The 19,334-nt window shown below is 37.4% G+C and overlaps 1 long non-coding RNA gene across 1 annotated transcript in view; it reads right to left on the reverse strand.

Annotated features, from left to right (window-relative positions):
• Positions 1-540: 540 nt before the first annotated feature.
• Positions 541-19,334, reverse strand: part of LOC140599099 (uncharacterized) — a 65,636-nt gene continuing 46,842 nt past the window's right edge. The window contains exons 2-3 of the long non-coding RNA XR_012001832.1: positions 2,431-2,641; positions 541-669 (exon numbers count right to left, since the gene is read on the reverse strand). This is a non-coding gene — a long non-coding RNA (uncharacterized lncRNA). The remainder of the gene's footprint in view (positions 670-2,430; positions 2,642-19,334) is intronic.

The following is a 19,334-nucleotide window of genomic DNA, read 5'->3' on the forward strand; positions in this document are numbered from 1 at the left end:
AGCTTATGTTATTAGTACTGTTGTTTAATTTTTTTATTTATTTTATTTTTAAATTTTTATTTATTTATGATAGTCACACAGAGAGAGAGAGAGGCAGAGACATAGGCAGAGGGAGAAGCAGGCTCCATGCACTGGGAGCCCGACGTGGGATTCGATCCCCGGTCTCCAGGATCAGGCCCTGGGCCGAAGGCAGGTGCTAAACCGCTGTGCCACCCAGGGATCCCTAGTACTGTTATTTTAAACAAAGGAAATGAATCTGCTTAGAGGTAAATTCATAAGTAGTGGGTTCCAGTCGGGCAATGGAGAATCAGGCTGAGAAAAGTGTCTAGGAATCAGTAAAATCATTTACTCAGGTATTAAAAGAACCCATAGTGAGGAAACCCCACAAACATGATGGCAGATGGTTGACTGTAACTCTGATTCAGAAAAAACAAACAAACAAACAAACAAAAAAACAAAACAGTGTAGCCAATGATATCCACACATTGTTATGGAGTCTTAAATATTCTTTTTTTTATTATTGTATAGCAATAGGCTCACCTTTTATGCTAGTAGACCTCTGAAGGTGGTCTTCTCGAAAGGCTTTCACTTGCAGACAAGCCTCAGATACCAGGTCTGTCATAATCTCTGTAAATTTCAGACTGTTTTTTCAGGCCAATTTTCATAGACCTACAAAATTTCACAGATGGTAATAGTGATAGATGATGTTTTTAAAAACACATGTTGACAAGGAGAACATTTCTTTATGTCACACATATTGGAGCTTCTTCCTCCTCCTACCTCATTCTACTTTCCTCTTAGAAATGTCCTGTAAACATCTAGGATAGAGATGGGTGACTGGGTGATGGTGACACACCAATGCTAATATACTTAATGCCAGTGAATTGTATGCTCAAAATGGTTGCATGGGTAAGTTTTATATTATGTATATTTTACAATTTAAACAAACAGATTGTGGGAGTATATGATTGCGCTAAATAATGAAGCCAAATTTATTTTTATTGCTTAAATACTGGATTGGTTCATTTAGGGGTAAGAGAGACAAAAGAAAGCATCAGCCAGCTTTAACCTTACAAGATGAAGCAGTTGGGCTTTTTGTCTATTTTTAGAGCTAATCTGGGTCCTTGAATTGGTACATGCTTCTGGCTGAGATGCAATAATACTTTAGATGAAGGGTTCCTTTGAAGAGCTATGAAATTTTTGGTTGTTGTATGCCAAAACAACCAAAACAGATTTAAAGGCCAATATTTTTGCTCATCAACAGCTGTAGGGACCAGGTTGAGTTGATATTTTTGAATGCAAAGAAAAATTAATGCTTGAGTGGAAAACTATGCATTTCTAACATTCTAGAGGAGACCTCTTTGGGTTATCTTATTCTGATTCTATGGAAGCTATTTTGCAGCTATGTATAGATAACTCATAACAATGCAAAATAATTCTTGTCTGTAGACATACAGATTCTTTCCTGTCTGGATAAAGGTTTAATTGATTCTACTCATTCTTCTCCATCTTGCAGAAAAACCAGTTTGCATCCATCTGCATATTTATTTCAATATTCCTTATCTATTAATATGTCTAAGCTTTGGATTTTTGTCAGGCTGAGTTATAACATCTGCCAGGTTTTCGCATTGATTACAAGCCAAATAACATCCTTAACACCTGTTCATTTTTATATCCGTATGAGAATCATGATTTTATCTTTCTTGAAAGTTGACTGTTAACAAGAACAAATGAAGAAATTTGTTTTCCTTTAGACATAAGGGAGAGAAAACAAGGAAGTCTTTAAGTTTGTCATTTATCCAGTCCTGTGTATCAGTAGAAAAAGATTCACATCAGGAAATTGATTCTGTAATAAGGATTATTTTATTGACAGAAGTTTATCTATAATGACTAGTTTTCTCAAAATTTTGTTGCTTCTGGAGTGCTTTTTCAGTCAAAAATTTATACCATGGCTCATCCGTTACTAAAATTCAAAAGATTATATAAAATGAGCCATAAGTAGCATTTTATTTTTTTTCCTATGGAGAATTCCACAGCTTATTAAATAAGTTAACTGGAAAAAAAAAAACATGTCTGGTACAGATTTTGACAGCAGCTAGTTAACGAAAATTCAAACTATTTTCAATAAAATATAATTAGTGTGTTTTAATTCTAAAGAAAACATAGTGCTACTTTTCTCATCTAAACATCTATGGCTGGTACAAGTGTGGGCCCATGTGTGCAGAGAGCAGAGCGCACGGGGGAGATGTTTTTTAAATCACTGAATTTTGAAAAACATGTATTAGCTTCAACAATGTCTTAAATAAATACTTTTGGGATGGATTAATATTTCCTTACAAATGTAAAAAAAAAGTCAAGGCACTACTGAATACATCAAGGAGAAAAAAAGTCTACAATATGTGTTTTTGAAAAACTCAGAAATCTGTTTACCTGAATATCTGAAAATATTTAAAGGCTGGCAAACACTTGTAAATATGTCTAGTAACAGTATGCTTTTGTTCAAGAGAGCTGGAGACAGTGGTTGAGCGCGTTAATCTTGAAGATAATCTAGTGACCTTGTTCATCAGCTGTGCCATAGGGAGAACCCTTGCCCGGCTCTTTCATTCTCCTCATTTCTCCAAGATAGGTGTGGTAGGGTTCTCTAAGGAAACACAACCAATAGGGGTTAGATATAAATACACACATAGACGTATATATACCAACACCCACGCACACACATGTATCATATGCATAACTGTAGCAGAAGATATCATACAAGGAATTGACTTATCTGATTACAGAGGCTGACGAGTCCTAAGATATGCGAGTGGAATCCCAGGAGAGCTGAAGGCTGGCAGCCTGGAGACCCCAGAAGAGCCAATATTTCAGTTAGAGTCTGAAGCAAGAGAGAACTGATGTTCAGCTCCAGGCCATTAGGCAAAGCAAGTTCCCTCCTACTTAAAGGAGGTTCAGCCTTTTTGTTACATCCAGGTCTTGATGGGACTTGAGGAGATCACCCACATTTAAGGGGAACAGTCCCTTTTCTTCAGGCTACCGCTTCAAACATTGATCTCATCTAGAAACACCCTCCTTAGAGGCACTCGGGGATTATGTTTACCCAAGTACCTGGGCATCCCTTGGCCCAGTTAGGTTGACACATAAAATTAACCATCACAGTAGGGTTGGCAAGGCTCAGGGCCTAAGAGAATTTGTGTTAATGAAACTGCTTAAAAACATAAAGTTCAAACTGTTGGCAAGTTGAAATTAAATAAATAAATACATAAATAATTTAATTAAAATTTTTTAAAAAAGCAAATTTGAACAAAAATCAAAATGGCCATACTAATGCTTCAGCGAAGCTTGATTTTAAACTTTTTCTTCTCTTCCATAAATCATCCCTCTTCCCTTCTTAGTCTTTTGTTCAGGAACCACCACTCTCCCCTGGAAAACCTGACAAGGGAGTCTGGCAGCACTTTCACAATTCCTGTCAAACCCCGCTAGACCCTGTATATCCTAGAGCCCTCCAGCCTTTTCCTCCATGTGGGCCTTTGGTAACGAAGCTCTTGGCCTGCTACAGCCTCTTTTGCTCAGCGGCCAACATAGCTATTGTTCCTCTTTAGACCAAAACTCTTGTCTTGGAGTTACCCATTTGGCTCTGGAGCACAGAGGTCAGTTTTTGACAACATTAGCACATCTGTGTGTTCCCATGTTCTTTCTCTTGTTAAAACAGGTCTAGGGGATCCCTGGGTGGCGCAGCGGTTTGGCACCTGCCTTTGGCCCAGGGTGCGATCCTGGAGACCCGGGATCGAATCCCACATCGGGCTCTCAGTGCATGGAGCCTGCTTCTCCCTCTGCCTGTGTCTCTGCCTCTCTCTCTCTCTCTGTGACTATCATAAGTAAATAAAAAAAAAAATTAAAAAAAAAACAAGTCTAGAATATTCATTTGCACACACAGAGTTTTCCCAAAGTTATCTTCTGGATATTCTAACATGTTTTGATGGTCAGGGCTTGGAGGGTAAGTAGAATCTATTGTTTGCCCATTTACATTTTACATGGGATTTTGAGTATAGAAAGGCACATTTGTTTTCCTGTTATTTCAGAGTCTCCGGGATCTCTTATTGCAATGATTCTAGAAAATGCTGACAAATAAAGTAGCCCCTCAACTGGAAAATGATGTGAAGAGAGCAGGAAACATGCGTTTCCTCCTATAAGTGGAGAATTGGGGTGGAAGGACAGTATATTGATGCAAAGAAGGATGAAAGAATGAGAATCGTATCTATAGTACATCTCAATATTAAAGGGAGCATCCTAGGAACTTTTCATAAATTGAATCATTTAATTCCCATAATAACTCTATTTGGTAGGTCTTGTCATTCCTGGTTCACAGAGAAAGCAGCTTGTAAGAAGCACAGTTAGAATTGCTCCCCTGGCTTGTTTGATTTCAAAAACACTATGTTCTTCCCATTTCATCAAGTAGCCTCACCACATCTACAGCTTTGGTCTTCTCACTTTTTTCCCTTTGTCAAAACATCAAATATGGAAATCACATAAAAGCTGAATTTTAATGTGTCTATTACCTTTTCTATGTTTCATGATCATACATGCTATCCTTTAATTTGGAATATTTAACATGTGAATGTGTATCATCTGTAGAGTATGTATGTGTGTATGTATTTATGCCCTAAACATGGTTGGTAAACTCGGTGGTTGTGAATAGAAGCTGGCCACCAATAGATTGGTGAAATTAAGATTTTTGACTTAAAAACTGAGGAACAGAACTTGTATCCATGGTGACTCCACGAATGTGCCAACACCTGGCAAAGCTCACTCGGAAACATCTTGTCAGCTTCTTTCAGAAATGCACAGAGAAAAGAGAAACAGGATAATAAGAAATCCATTGAAAAGCAGGTCGTGAGTAATAGAAGTTAAGAAAATACAATTAAACATATTTGTTTCCCATGTGTAAGTCACCGAGGAAGCAGAGATGAACAAAATGTGATCCTTGCCTCAAAGAGCTAATATTTTTATGAGGAGAGAGAAGCATGTATAGAAATCACAATGCACATCAAGCGTCATGGGTGCTTTAAGTAAAAACACTAAGGGTGAAGGGGTTATTGATGGGAAGAACTCAGATCAGGATTTGAATGGGTGGTAATATTTCTGAGGGGGCATTGATAGGTGAGGGCAGTGAGGAATAATGTGATTAAGTGCCCCGAGGTGGACGTGAGTCAGTCAGGAGTGCCACACGTCATGGTTGAACCCAAGCCACCACTCCACCTACTGATGGCATGTTTAGAATTTTAAAGTAACTTATTCTACAGGCATCAATGACCTTTACATGGTTAATCTCAATGGATGTGTTTCAGTTATTAATCTGATATGTCAGCAGAAAATAGGGCTGTTGGGATCTCTGGGTGGCTCAGTGGTTTAGCACCTGCCTTTGGCCCACGGCGTGATCCTGGAGTCTCGAGATCAAGTCCTGTGTCAGGCTCGATGCATGGCGCCTGCTTCTTCTGCCTGTGTCTCTGCCTCTCTCTGTGTGTCTCTCATAAATAAATAAATAAAATCTTAAAAAAAGAAAAAGAAAATAGGGCTACTGATCACTTCCTGCACCTAGAAAGCCTTCCTTTAGCTTCTTCGACTCTTTGGAATCTGAAAGTCTTTTTTTAAATCAATAGCCACTCTCAAATCCTGTGTCCATCACATCTCCTCTGAGCTCCAGTGTTACCACTGAGAGCTTCTAGTGGCAAGTAAAAGTCATAATACCTGAAACTGAAAGTAAAGTTATATCGTTTTCCCCCTCTACCATTATAAGCCTGAGATTACTCCAGTGTTCTTTTTCAAAGCAAATAACATGATCACATCCAACTAGTTGCTAAAATCAGAAATTTAGGAGTCATCCTTGATACCTCTCTCTCCCTAACACCACTAGGTCCAGTATATCCAGATCCATGTTAATGTTCCCTTCAATTACCCCTCAAAATCCACAAATCTCTCTCTCTCCCTGTTTCACTACTCTTCAGTCAGAACATACATTCCATCAAATTCATCTAAGGAATTTGCATGTGCAGGATATATCATTTGGCATTTTCTTTCCACCCATCCCATAGTTATAACCACTCTTATTTTCAGACCATAGCTCAACTACAAATTACTTGATGACAACATTTATAATCCTTCTCATTAGGTCCTTTTTCTGTTACATCTTATCACAAACTCCTGTAGTTTTAACACACAATTGTACTATAAAGATCAATTTCATAATTCTTTATTAACTCAGTTTATTTATTTATTTTTATTTATTTATTCATGAGAGACAGAGAGAGAGAGAGAGAGAGAGAGAGAGGCAGAGACACAGGCAGAGGGAGAAACAGGCTCCATGCAGGGAGCCTGATGTGGGACTCGACCCCGGGACTCCAGGATCACACCCTGGGCTGAAAGCAGACGCTAAACTGCTGAGCCACCCAGGGATCCCATTAATTTAGTCCATTAATCACAGCTAGATTGGAAGTTATCTGAGAGTGGGGACTATCTGTCTTGTGCTAAGACGTAGTAGAATTTAAATGTATATTTGATGAATGAATGTCAGAGTAAACTAATAACTGAACTAGAGGCAGGGAAGCTAAGAAAGTAGGCAGTAATCTAGGTTTGTACTAATGCAGAAAGAGTTGGATTGGAATGTATGGTAAAGTTTTGAGAAATGGTAAAACAAAATACAATTAATAAGAATGATTGTTTTTTGGATGTAGGGATTTAGGGAAAGGGAGAATCAAGAACTAAATTTCAAGGTTATCTGAGTTTATTGATTGACTGTCTAGTGTAAGAAGTGTTTAGGGCTGAGGCTAGACCAGGGAATGCCAACAGAAAGAGGATGGGGACAGTGGCAAAGGGGAACCAAGAAACCAAAAAAAAAAAAAAAAAAAATGAGGGAAGAGAAAGTCTCTATGATGAATAATATAAATACCTTGTTCCTTATCAAAATTCTAATTCATATAATATAGATTTGTGGATTTCTATTTTATTCAGAGGATTATCATACATTAATATCATTTATTTTGAGGCTCCAATTGTCCCAGATATGAGCAGTGGGAGTCATTTCATCTGGCTTCTGTGCCCTTCTGACAGTTCTCTGTTACTCTTTGAACATTTCCTTTCTTTCTGGCACAGCAATGTGTTTTAGATTCATCTTGTACTTTTTTTCCGCCTTGTTGAAATCAACCTTCTTTCTTTTTGTCTTTCTTTTCTTTTTTAAATTTTTACAAGGAGTCCTGGTTCCTTTTAGTAGAGAATGATATTAGAAATCAAGATCTGAGAGCTAGATGAACACACACAGACACATATATACAATGTATGTATATGTGTACATATATACACATATTTATATCTATAGCTCTACCTTCCTACCTAAACCATGAGCTAACACTGATATCTCCAAATTCTAACACCATAGGATTTCTTCTAGTCTCCTTTATCATATCATTACCTCTCACCATTGGCTGTGAGAAATCAGACTCTCATTATTCTTAAAATAATTATTAATTTTATCAATCTCTGTGTATGTAACTCCTGGCCTGTATATAATCTCCTGCCACTTTCACCCATCCCTGTGCAAATACTACCTTTTCCCTACTGGGGTTATGACACTCTTCACCAGGCCAATGCCTGCATGGAAGCCCTCTCAACCTCTCTTGGGCTCTGACAATGTGAGCTGGCCACCTCTCTATGCAAAAGCCCTCCTCACTCTGCTGCAGTTCCCACATTCAGTGTCAGGCCCCTCCTAGTATAGATGCCCACCTCACTCCATAAGGGTTCTGATATTCCACACTGGCCCACCGCCCCCGGACACCCTTTATACCCCACTGGGGATCCAATCCCTCCCAACTACCGCAGCCTACATAGCTCACACTCTTCTAGTATCTTTTGAGCAGAAGAGTAGGGGAAAGGCAGACAATATAATCTTTGCAAATCTGCTTTTCACAATATATAATTAACATTTCCTGTATTATTAAGTGCTCCTCTATTATGGGACTTTTATGATAGTTCATTTTATTAATGCTCCTATCTTTTATAGGATGTTCTTTTTCTACCATGGGAATTATTGTTAGTATTTGAGAAGGTAAGTGTGATCTTAGGGAGACTATTTAATCCACGCACATTACATCTTGGTTCTTTGTTCCTTAGGAAGATAAACGTACTTTGATTAAAAATATTTTGGTTTGGGTCCCAGCTTTGCCGTATGATCCTCAATTCCCAGTATCTCAGTTTCTCCTCTTAAAATGAAGATGTCCAACTCATTTTTGCATCAGGGACTTGGTGCTAGTTGCTTCCCTTGATTAGACCACACTGATCTTGGATATGAAATTTATTTACTTGGGTCAGTCAAGCCTCAATTCTCTGAAGAATTGGCATTTGAAGAAGGATTTTTCTTTAGATCCTTTCTGTGGTGAGTGGAAGTCTCAAATCAGCTGAAACATTTGTTTAGTGAGTTGGTAGAGATGCAGATTGCAAATGGCATTAAAAAATAGCAACTGTGTAAGGAAAATGCTGTTACTAGCTTAATAAAAAATATAGACTAAAATGCTACATTAAGAGCAAACAGTTGTAAATGATAATGATGGTTGAGATGGTGATAAATACCAAAACACCTTGGGGAAAATTTTGCAGCTTCTAAGCTATGTAGAAATATATAATGTATAGGTCTCCCCAAGCCCCTTTCCATAGAGACTTAGGCCTTAACATCTCAAGTTTTCCATAAACCTCAAGTATGCTGGGTTGTAGAAATGCTGAAAACACGGTTCTTCTCTAACTGCATTTCTCTAACTCTTACCACCTGCTTATTCATATCCTCACTATTTTCCTATTTAGAGTTTTTTCTCCTCATAAACTCAGCATACCCACAATGACCCCAAATCTAACTTATGGCATTATTTAAGCTTTATTTCCCACTGATAATGGCTTCATTTTCCTCATATGTCTTCAATTCAAATTTCTGGGCAGGAGAATATGATTATCCCAGCTATTTGTGAGGAAATGCCATAGGACCCTGTCACATCTATTTGTGGTCTGGAAGAAGTGTCACCTGGTTTATATCAATAGTGGCTGTAGAGAGCACAGTGTTGTTTAGAAAAGACAATGGCCAAGACAGGCACAAACAGGTTTGTCTACTGTAACTTCAGCAATGACATTAGCAACAACAACAAAATCAGAAACAGAATCACAAATTGGAAGCATATTAATATCATAGTCACAGGAGATTCAGATGATCCAATCACTTTTCGAAGTATATAGAGTCAATTATTGGTATTATGATGAGTTTGATTCTCCATTTATAAAAGGTATACAAATTATTTTAAATGCTTTCAAGTTTGGAAAGCTGCTTGAGATCTGTATAACCTTATTCCCTTCAAGGACCAGATTATGTGTTTTGAATTTCTGGATTTTGTTTTTTTAAGTTTCCTTTTTTTTAAACATTTATTTTAGTTTTTCAGATTCCATTTATCCATTCATGAGAGACAGAGAGAGAGAGAGAGAGAGAGAGAGAGAGAGAGGCAGAGACACAGGCAGAGGGAGAAGCAAGCTCCAAGCAGGGAGCCCTACGCGGGACTTGATCCAGGGTCTCCAGAATCACACCCGGGGCCGAAGGCAGCGCTAAACCGCTAAGCCACCCAGGCTGCCCTAAGTTTTCATTAAAGTGATTCATGCTGTACTTGGTTTACGATACCAAGATAGACCTACTAAATTTTCCCTAAGAAAATATCTTTCACCCATCTGCAAATAATGATTTATGTGTAAAATGAAAAAATATTATTCACCTTGCCATGTTAAATATTGTAAGTTATAGAAGATAGGGGGAATCCTGACATTCATATTTACAAAATAAATACAAGTAAAGAATATTTTGTAATTTTGACAAGCATAGCACTGAGATATTTTTCCAAACCAGAAAGAGAGAGAAAGGAAAGGAGTGGAGGACAAGAATGAATGGGGTGGAAGGAAGAAGGAGTGGGGAGGGGAGGGAGAAGAAAGTACTAAGCTTCAGTGGAAAAGATCTGTTTTTCAACATGCAGTTCAAAAAATATTTCTTAAAGTTTTTATTTTTTTCTTAAAGTTTTTAAATGTGCCTTGAGTTTGACTAAGCATATTTCATCAATTTAGTACATAGAACTAAAATCTTTAAATGTAAATCTAGCAAAAAAAATGAAGAGATCAAATGACATTGCACAGGATGGCCAGTTAGGGTGCTTACTTCCTAATAGTGTACTTACCATATTTTCCTATATATATCTCCTTGAGTATGTGAGTATTGCAGAATGACCTCTAGATTAGGCAGCTAGAGACGTGGAGACAGGCTCCTGGCTCTAAAACACAGTATCTAATAAATAACAAAGACTTTCTTCCAGAAGACTATTGGAAGTCACCCAAAATTCACACACCTGTCCTGCTTTACCCATGCCCTAATCCAATTCGGGTTCAGATTATAGGAGACACAGTTGTCAGTGTGGTCACTTGGTTTGGTTGGGCTCTAAGAACCTTTCGCCTTACTCGGTTTTGCTCTCGTGTTTAATCAACAGATTCATGCCCTCAGGAGACACAATAGAAGGGTTTTACTCTCCCAGAATGAAGGAGAATTGATCCCATACTTTAACTGCTCTACCCCACTTCAATTAAACCTACTTATTTTTCTGTTTTAAAGCACCTATTTATTAGTGATGCTCTGGGGTCAAATAGAAAATAAGAAAGGAATTTTCACCTTCCTTTCCTCCTGTCTTTCCTTTGTTCTTGAGATAAGACACTCTTACTCTAGATTTGCAGACCCTGTGATGTAAGAAACATGTGCGCTGGTGCAGGTGGCTGTGCCAGAAAAGGTGGAAGGACCGAGACACAGGTTGTGGCTGAGGACAACTCTACTAGGCAAACACTGAAATCCCTTCCCTGACTAAGCTTCTCTACTCAAGTCATAAAACAAGCAAACAAACAAACAAACAAACCAACCAGTGGCAAAATTACTTGCTTCTGAATATGGCTACTTCTTTCCTTTAACAAAGACAGCAAAAGACCACCTATCTTTGTTCCCTCTGTATGGACCTGGAGGATTCAATCGCTGGCCTGCAATAGGACACAAATCCTAATGAAAAGCAGCTCAGACCCCTTGGTGCCAATTGAAATAAAAAAAAAAAAAAAAACAATGGACAAACACTGAAAAAGATACTGTTGTTCACCATAGGAGAATTATATGAGGAATTAGAGCTGATATCTCAGTCTGAAACAAAGTTAGCCCAAGAGAACACAACATGAGATCAATGCCAATACACTTTAGGACATGAAAACCACAATAGCCAGAGCTATTTTTAAAAGTGCAATGGAAACAATTGACACCACATTGGATGGATATTAGAGAAAAGTAGAAGGCATGAATAAGAAATTTTCAAGGAACTCAAAGGAAAAGAATAAAGAGGTTGGCTGGGAAGATGGCCAAGTAGGAAGACCCTAAATGCACCTTGTCCCATGGATGGAAAACACCATGTAAGCCTAGATAACCCAGAAAATGGACGATGACCAGCAGAACAAACTCCACTGAAGGCAGGGAAGAGGCCACAGCAAAATGAGTGAAGGCTTGGTCTTGGAGTAAAAGGAGCCCTGGCTGTCCTCCCAGCCCAGCTGTGGGGCAGAGAAGGGCACAAGATAGGCTTTCCAGGGAGCCCAGGAGTAGGGAGGGTGAATCTCCATAGATGCACCTAATCTCTTGAGTTCTTAAAACCAGCAGGATTTCAACATTGGAATGTAAAAAATCAGCTGGCTGGGCTCTGGGAGAACCTGAATGGCATTAGGAAGCTGAGCCCCTCTCCCCCACTTAAAGAGACAGTACGATAAATGGTTCATGCTGAGACAGTATAGAACTAACAGTTTGAAAAACAGCCAAGGGCAGACAAGAGAGAAAGTGATGTCCTTATTTCAGAGCAAGGCCTAGAGAGACAGGGGTCATGGGGAGAACTCTTCCAGGAACCCAGTAGCCAGCAGGTGGCACTTCCATGCCCTGCCCCCTAGCATAAACAACAGCCACCTGGTCACCTGTAGGAACCAGCACAGAGCCCACACTCCTTACTGACTTTTTTGCATCACACCCCTACTGCTACCAACAATGCACTTTGGCAAATCCCCCTTTCCAGTCATACTTCCCTCAGTCCTGGAGGTGTGCGCCCCTCTCCCAGAGAACCAGCAAAAATTCTGCCAGCATCACATCTCCTGACCTGCACATTTTGCTATATCTCAGTTCTGGCAGCAGGGGCAGGTCTCATTTTGCAAGAAGACCACCACACACCTTGCTTCCTACGATAGTCAAGGAGGGCCTCTACAGACAACTGGACTGAAGGAAACAGAGGCAAGACTCAACAGCAGAGCCCACACAATACACATAGAGGACATTTCCTGAAGTAGCAGGCTCTGGGGAAGAGGGGACACTGCACTGTACAGCACTTCTTCATAAGGCTATTATCATTAAGAGCAAGAGAAGTGGTTGACTTTCCAAAAATAAAAACATAGAAACAGACACAGGAAGTTAGAAAAAATGATGAGACAGAGAAACATCTTCCAAATGAAAGAACAGGGCCAAACCACAGCAAGAGATCAAAGAAAAATGTGTGTAAGTAATATGCCTGGTAGAGAATTTAAAGTAATAGTTGAAAGATACTAGACTGGAGAAAAGAGTGGAGTATATCAGTGAGACTCTTAGCACAGAGATAAAAAAGAACCAATTGAGATCAAGAACACAATAAGTGAAACTAAAGCCACACCGGATGGAATAAAGAGCAGGCTAGATGAAGCAGAGGAGTGAACTAACAACCTGGAAGACAGAGTAATTATAAATAACCAAGCTGAGCAAAGGACAAGCAAGAAAATTCTTCAGATTGAGAATATTCTTAGGGAGCTCGCTGACTTCATCAAGTGTAATAGCATCCACATCCTAAGGATTTCAGAAGAAGTAAGAGATAAGGGGGCAGGAGGATTATTTGAAGAAATAATAGCTGAAAACTTCCCTTATCTGGAGAAGAAAACAGATATCCAGACCCAGTAGGCATAGAAATCCCTGCTTCCAGATTCAACCCAAAGAAGTCCACACCAAGACACATAGTAATTAAAATGGCAAAAAATAGTAGTAAAGAAAATATTTAAAAAGCAGCAAGGAAAGACAGCTATATACAAGGGGGAATCCCAATAGGCTGTCAGTGGATTTTTCACCAGAAACTTTGGAGGCCACAAGAGAGTGGCATGACAAACTCAAAATGCTGCAAGGGACAAATCTGCCACCAAAATATTCTATCCAACAAGGTTATCATTCAGAATAGAAGGAAAGATAAAGAGTTTCTCAAACAAAAACTAAAGGAGCTCATGACCAATAAACCAGCCCTACAAGAAATATTAAAGGGGGCTTTCTGAATGGAAAGAAAGACCATAAGTGAGAGTATAAAAAGTAAAAAAAAACAAAAACAAAAACAAAAAACCAAAAGGAATAACAATAAGTACTTCCATAATAATCATTCAAGAGATTCATAAAATAAGAGGATGTAAAATATGATACCATATACCTAAAACACGGGGAGGAGAGTAGTAAAGAATGTATTTAAACTTAAGTGACCATCAACTTAATATAGACTGCTATGTGAAGAAAATGTTATATACAGAACTAATGGTAACTACAAGTCAAAAGCCAGTAATAGGTATGCAAAGAGTAAAGAAAAAGGAATCCAACTATATTACTAAAGAAAGCCAAAAAAAAAAAAAAAAAAAAACCATGAAAGAGAGCAAAAGAATCAGAGAAAATCTATAAAAATAACCACAAGTAACAAAATGGCAATAAATACAAATCTATCAAATTACTTTGAATGTAAATGGACTAAATGCTCCAATTAGAAAAAAAGATGACAGAATGGATTAAAAAAAACAGGACCCAACAATATGCTGCTCATAAGACACTCATTTCACACTTGCAGATTGAAAGTGAGAGGATGGAGAAACATCTATCATGCAAATGGATGCCAAAAGAAAATCAGAAGCAATATATATATCAGATAAAATAGACTTTAAAGAAAGTCTGTAACAAGAGATTAAAAAACCCACATATAAAAATAAAGGGGACAATGTAACCAGAGGATATAACAATTGTAAATATTTACATATCCAACATGGAACACCCAAATACATAAAAGAGTTAATAACAAACATAAAAGAACTAATCTATAGTAATACAATAGTAGTAGGGGACTCTAACATCTCACTTACATCAATGGACAGATCATCCAAACAGAAAATCAGCAAGGAAATGGTGGCTTTGAATGACACATTGAACCAGGTGGATTTAGCACACCTATTCAGGACATTCCATCCTAAAAGAAGCAAAATATACATTATTTTCAAGTGAACATGGAACATTTTCCAGAATAGATCACATACTGGCCCACCAAACAAGTCTCAGCTAATAAAAAATAATCAAAGTCCTACTATTTGTCTTTTCTGACCACAGTACTATGAAACTGGAAATCAACCACAAGAAAAAATCTGGAAAGAGCACAAATACATGAAGGCTAAATGACATGCTATTAAACAATGAGTTGGTCAGCCAAGAAATCAAAGAAGAAATAAAAAAATTACATGAAAACAAATGAAAATAAAAGCACAAAATTTTGGGATGCAGCAAAAGTGGTTCTAAGAGGGAAGTTTATAGCAATACAAGTTTACCTCAAGAAGCAAAAAAATCTCAAATAAACAATCTAACCTTACACCCAAAGGAGCTAGAAAAAGAATAACAAATCAAACCAAAACCCAGCAGAAGGAAAGAAATAATAAATATTAGAGAAATAAATGATATAGAAACTAAACCAGAAATAGAACAGATCAGTGAAACCAGGAGCTGGTTTTCTGAAAAGATCAACAAAATTGATACACCTCTAAGAAGACTCATTAAAAAAAAAAGACTGAGGATCTAAATAAACAAAATTACTAACAAAAGAGAAGTAACAACCAACACCACAGAAATATAATTATAAGAGAATATGAAAACCTATATGCTACAAATTATACAACAGATAAATTCCTAGAAACATATAATCTACCAAAACTAAAACAGGAAGAAATAGAGAATTTGAACAGACCAATTACCAGCATGAAATTAAATCAGTAATCAAAAAACTCCCCAAAACCAAAAGTCCAGGACAAGATGGTTTCACAGGTAAAGTCTACCAAACATTTAAGGAATTAATACCATTTTTCTCAAACTATTCCAAAAGGTACAAAAGGAAGGAAAACTTCTAAGTTGATTCTGTGAGGCCAATATTACCCTGATATCAAAACTAGATAAAAATACCACCAAAACCAGAGAAATACAGGCAAATATCTCTCAAATATAGATGTAAGAATCCTCAACAAAATACTAGCAAACCGAGTCCAAGATATAAGTTAAAAATCATACATCACAATCAAGTGGGGTTTATTCCTGGGATGCAGGGTGGTTCAATATTTGCAAATCCATCAACATGATACATCGCATCAATATGAGAAAGGATAAAAACCATATGACCATTTCAATAGATATAGAAAAAGCATTTGACAAAGTACAAGATCCATTCATGATAAAAACCCTCAACAAAGTAGGTTTAGAGGGAACATACCTCAACAAAATAAATTGCTTGTATGAAAAACTCACAGCCGACATCATACTGATAGCTTTTCCCCTAAGGTTAGGAACATGACAAGGATGTCTATTCTCGCCGTTTTTACTCCCTTTTATTTGATATAGTCCTGGAAGTCCTAGCCACAGCAATTAGACAAGAAAAAGACATCTAAATTGATAAGGAAAGTGAAAGTTTCACAGATGACATATTATATATAGAAAATACTGAAGACTCCACCAAAAAACTACCAGAACCGATAATTCAGTAAAGTCACAGGATGTAAAATCAATACACAGAAATCTGTTGCATTCCTATACACTAATAATGAAGCAGCATAAAGTGAATTTAAGACATCAATCCCATTTACAAATGCACCAAAACCAATAAAATATCTAGGAATAAACTTAACCAAAAGGTGAAAGACCTATACTCTGAAAACTATAAAATACTGATGAAAGAAATTGAAGATGACACAAAGAAATGGAAGGACATTCCATGCTCATGGGTTGGAAAAACAAATATTGTTAACATGTTTTACTCCCAAAGCAATCTACAGATTAAATTCAATACCTATCAAAATACCATTTTTCATAGAACGAGGACAAAGAATTCTAAAATTTGTTTGGAACCACAAAAAAAACCCTAAATAGGCAAAGCAATCTAAAAAAAAAAAATCAAAAAACTGGAAGCATCATAATTCCAGATTTCACATTATATTACAAAGCAGTAGTAATTAAAACAGCATAGTACTGGCATAAAAATAGATACATGGATCAACATACAGAAAATCCAGAAATAAGCCCACAATGATATGATCAACTAATCTTTTGACAAAGGAAGAATGAATATACAATGGGAAAACGTTTCTTTAGCAAAGAACATTAGGACAACTGGACAGCCACATGCAAAAAATAAAACTGGACCACTTTCTTACACCATAAGTACAAATAAATTCAAAATGGATAAAAGACCTAATGTGAAACCTGGCACCATTATAAAAATCCCTGAAGAGTGCTCAGGCAGCAATCTCTCTGACACTGGCTATAGCAACATTTTTCTAAATATGTCTCCTGAGGCAAGGGAAATAAAAATAAAAATAAATAATTGGGACTACATCAAAATAAAAAGTTCTGCAGAGTGAAGAAAACCATTGACAAAACTAAAAGGCAACCTACTGAATGGAAGAAGATATTTGCAAATGACATATCCAATAAAGGGTTAGTATCTGAAATATATAAAGAACTGATACAACCCAATACCCACTCCCAAAATAATGGGCAGAAGACATGAACAGACATTTCTCCAAGGAAGACATCCAGATGGTCAATAGACACATGAAAAGATGCTCAGCATCAATCATCATCAGGGAAATGCAAATCAACACTGTTTTTGAGCTATCACCTCACACTTGTCAGAATGGCTGAAATCGAAAACATAAGAAACGACAAATTGTTGAGGACATGGAGAAAAAGAAACCCTCTTGCATTCTTAGTAGGAATGCAAATTGGTGCAGCTACTGTGGAAAACCATTTGGAGATTCCTCAAAAAATTAAAAATAGGACTACCTTATGATCCAGAAATTGCACTACTGGGTATTTACTCCAAAACAACAAAAACACTAATTGAAAGAGATACATGCACCCATATGTTTATTGCAGCATTATTTACAGTGGCCAAGATGTGGAAGCAGCCAAAGTGTCCATAGATAGATGAATGGATGAAGACACACAGAATGGCATATTACTCAGCCACAAAAAGAATGAAATCTTGCCATTTGCAACAACATGGATGGAGCTACAGAGTACAATGCTAGGCAAATTAAGTCAGTGAAATAGAAAACATCATACAAATCACATATGTGAAATTTGACAAACAAAACACACGAGCAAGGAAAAATAAAAGAGAGAGAGAGGCAAATCAAAAAAATCAGACTCTTAACTATAGAGAACAAAATGATGGTCACCAGAGGGAAGGTGAGTAGGGGGTGGGGGGATGAGGATTAAGGAGTGCACTGTCATGATGAGAGAGAGAGAGAGAGAGTTAATAGGCTCTGAACAAGGACCAAAGGAATTGTTTGCCAAGTAAACTGTATGACCTTGGAGGACATTAAAATTCTCAACATCTTGAAAAAGTAGAATAGATGTGTAGATAGCTGCAATGGCAAAAACAATAAAGAATGAAGAGATGAATATAATAGGAGAAATGATCCAGCCCCAGAAGGTGAGATGGGCATGAAGTAGGAACTACAGAAATGAAGGGCAGTGGACAAAGTAGCAGCTTCTACCTAAGACACAAAGGAAGAAGACATCTGAGTTGGAGATAGATTTGAGTATTTAGATTTATGGGATTGGGAGAATCCAAAGACCAAAGCTAACAAAAGGCCAAGACTTGATGTACTTGGAGAAGTTTTAGAATCTCAAAGGTGAATTTACAATCCCACAATATCCACACAGGCGACGGTCATGGTCTACAAATGACAAAACTAGCCATTGCTCTACAGCAATAAATACTAAAAATTAATGAAGTAAAACCTTCATCATTTTAAGAGGTTGGCATTTTGATAATAAGATATGTATAGCTACACAGATAGTTCTCTGCTCTTTCGCTTGCTTACTTTTGACTTCTTGACTTATTTTGACTTATTTTGACTTCTGCTATTCTGTTCTTATATTTTCAAGAATCCTTGTGACGTATATCTGTGCGTCCAATATCTACTATATTGCTAGCAGACATATTGAGGTATAGTGTCCTTATAATAAAGTTCAGCTATTTAAATGGACATTTGTTGAGTTTTGGCAAACAAATGCCTTTCGCTAATACTGGATGGCGCTTTCGCTTCCTGTTGGCGTTTTGCATTCCAGCAGTCTCATGGCAAGAAACTGTGGACAACGTCGGGAGCATAAAGCAGATGTTATGAAGAGTTTTCAGTTGTCTCATTTCTACTTCCTTGTCCTCAGAAAAATAACCACAGAGTTACCGCAGCACCATATTCAGGAGTACAGCCACTGAGAATGGGCTTAGGGTGCTTTAGTGAGGTAAATAACACCCCCAGCAGAACATAATGGACACATACGCAGGCAAGGTAAGTGTGTGTGTGTGCGTGTGTGTGTGTGTGTGTGTGTGTGTCAGAGAGAGAAAGAGAGAGAGAGAGAGATTTTATCAACTATCTTCCTGAAATATCTGTTACCAGTTGAATTTGGAATGTGTGTTGCAATTTTATATGTAATACTCTTAAATTATAACTTTGTACCAGTGATCTTGGCAGTGGGACACTTTGCCACTTTAAGAAAAGGGATTATAAACTTGTGATTTATACTATTTTGAATGAATTAAATTTTCTAAGCTCAGCATACCCTGATCATAGCCTTGCAAGACCCTAAGCAGAGGACCCAGCTAAGCCATACTTGGACCCCTGACCTACGGAAACTGATTAATAATACATGTATGATGTTTTAAGCTATGAAGTTTGTGTTAATTTACGACTAAGCAAAAATAATACAGTAGGCATCCTATGTTTTGTTCCTGTGTTAGTGGAAATGTCCCTAGAGTTGCCCTATTAAGAAGAATGATGGATGAAGATTGATCTATCAAATAGGATGAATGACATAGAAGAGAAATTGAACATTTTCAAAAACTGAAATGAAAATCAAAAATCAAAAGGAAAAACAAAACCCCAAGCTATAGTGTTAA

This window comes from Vulpes vulpes, chromosome 5 (genome assembly GCF_048418805.1).
Source record: "Vulpes vulpes isolate BD-2025 chromosome 5, VulVul3, whole genome shotgun sequence".
Taxonomy (NCBI): Eukaryota; Metazoa; Chordata; class Mammalia; order Carnivora; family Canidae; genus Vulpes; species Vulpes vulpes.